Source organism: Danio rerio, chromosome 3 (assembly GCF_052040795.2).
Source record: "Danio rerio strain M-AB ecotype USA chromosome 3, GRCz13ab, whole genome shotgun sequence".
Lineage (NCBI taxonomy): Eukaryota > Metazoa > Chordata > Actinopteri > Cypriniformes > Danionidae > Danio > Danio rerio.
The window spans coordinates 66,607,501-66,610,000 of record NC_141023.1 but is presented as its reverse complement, the minus strand read 5'-3'; the positions used below and the strand labels follow the sequence as shown (position 1 = coordinate 66,610,000).

At 45.7% G+C, this 2,500-nt stretch overlaps 1 long non-coding RNA gene across 1 annotated transcript in view; it reads left to right on the top strand.

The window, feature by feature from the left end:
• The window catches only part of LOC147846139 (uncharacterized), a 281,389-nt gene that overhangs the window by 175,501 nt on the left and 103,388 nt on the right, over nt 1-2,500 (top strand). The window lies entirely within an intron of this gene.

The window sequence follows — 2,500 nt, the reverse complement described above, 5'->3', positions numbered from 1 at the left end:
GAAATGCGGGATACGATACTCCCAGGAAAAACTTGAGTGTTGGCAGATATGGTAACTTACCAGTTTAATAATGTATTTCTAATTTCTAATAATGTAATCTTCTAAGTAGGGCCATGCTGTGGCGCAGTAGGTAGTGCTGTCACCTTAAAGCAAGAAGGTCGCTGGTTCGAGCCTCGGCTCAGTTGGCGTTTCAGTGTGGAGTTTGCATGTTCTCCCTGCATTCGCGTGGGTTTCCTCCGGGTGCTCCGGTTTCTCCCACAGTCCAAAGACATGCGGTACAGGTGAATTGAGTAAGTTAAATTGTCCGTAGTGTATTTGTGTGTGTGTGGCTGGAAGGGCATCCGCTGTGTAAAAACGTGCTGAATAAGTTGGCAGTTCATTCCGCTGTGGCGACCCCGGATTAATAAAGGGACTAAGCCGACAAGAAAATGTATGAATGAATATTATTCCAACCGTAAGGGCTTAGTATTCGGTTCTGTCGCCATCTTGTGGATAGAAAACATCAACCGTCTTTGGTCTTCTACACCAGTGGTTCTCAAAGTAGGGGTTGGGACCCCCTGGGGGGGTCGCGGGACAACAATAAAGCCTGGTTTATACTTCTGCGTCAAGTGACCGGCGTAACCCACGGCGCATGCAACGTGCGTAGTTTTGCATTTATACTTCTGTGCTACTGTCTCTGTTGGTCTGCATTGACACTTCCGAAACACTAGTGGGCAGTGAGGTGTAAATGTTCCTCTGTGTCGAGTTTCTTCGCTGCTGTTTTGCTTTTCCTGAACACTTCCTGGATGAACAAGTGGCTCAAACTCGCTCATTTTGAGGCAGAAACCGGCGGACGTGCAACAACTTTAACTATGAGGTAAACACAAAACAAACTTTCCATCCGGAGCTCCTTCACGGGACTCCACACTTGTAAACAATCGCTTCATCAGGCACGCACCATTCACGCGGCTCTCGGTCCCGCCCAGACTCGTCAGCGCTACCAAGCTGACCAATCACAGAGCTTACGCTACACGTCGTTGCGACGTGTAGTTAAATTTTTTTAAATTTAATTTTGATATTAAAACGTAATTAAATTAATAAAAGGCTATTAAAAAAACATTTTATGGTTCTTTTTGTGTTGTCAATATTCTCATGTTTATATATGCTTGTGTGTGCAACGTTTAAATATTTACAGTATAACCACGAGTCACTGACAATGCTATTTTGGGGGTCGCTAAAACGTTTGGGAACCCCTGTTCTACACTATGGCAGGCTAATGGCCGCCGACAAGCTCTCAGAAATTGTAAACATTTTAAAATAGGCACTGTTCTTACAAATAAACTGCATAGTTACAATCTAAACAACTACATTCTCCATCAAAAAAGCCTCACTAGTACATTGAGTCGTCTAACAGCAGGAATATTTGTCAGACTGTAGCGTCTCTGCTTGTTGCTGGCTGCATGTGGGCGGAGTAATACACAAAGGCGAAGGGTGAAGAGGCCCTTGAGTGATGTTTCCGGCAAAATATCGCACGTCTATCAGCCAATCAGATTCGAGAACCAGACAGAACTGCTGTATAAATATATATAATTCTCTGTTGGGGTGAGGCAGTGGCGCAGTAGGTAGTGCTGTCGCCTCACAGCAAGAAGGTCGCTGGTTCGAACCTCGGCTCAGCTGGCGTTTCTGTGTGGAGTTTGCATGTTTTCCCTGCCCTCGTGTGGGTTTCCTCCGGGTGCTCCGGTTTCCCCCACAGTCCAAAGACATGCGGTACAGGTGAATTGGGTAAGCTAACTTGTCCGTAATGTGTGTGGATGTTTGCAGCTGGAAGGGCATCCGCTGTGTAAAAACTTGCTGGATAAGTTGGCGGTTCATTCCGCTGTGGCGACCCCGGATTAATAAAGGGACTAAGCCAACAAGAAAATGAATGAATGAATGAATTCTCTGTTGAGCTGAATGTAGGACACCAGCAAGCTGAGTACATCTATTGATGAAGTCCAGTGTCGATATCTGCTGGTACCAATCAGTGTGTCTGAATGAGTGCTTCAGCCTGATTCTCCATCGATCACACACACACTCATCTGGGGGTCAGGCTCATTTTCTTAGGTACTACACCTTCCCCACACCTATTAGACTATAAATATCAGCACAGACACACTCACACACACACAGTCTACATTACGATCCCTTCCCTCACACACACTCGTATCACTAATGGATGTATCGAGCATGTTCAACAGAGCAGTTTTTGAGTGAAACGCTTTGCTGTGGGAACATCGCTTTCCCAGGAGGGCCTGAATAATGGCTCTGCTCCGAGGACTAGATTGAAGGAGGCCAGATTTATCAGCGTACTTGTCGTAAACAATGGCTTTTTAATGTCTCCCGATGAGCATCTGCTTGATTTGAGCACTTTCTTCAAAGCTGGACGGACGCATGTATCGGTTACTTCCCTGATGTGGTGCCACGTATCAAGTAAACACCGCGGTATTCATTCGTTCATTTTCATTCGGCTTTGTCTATTTCA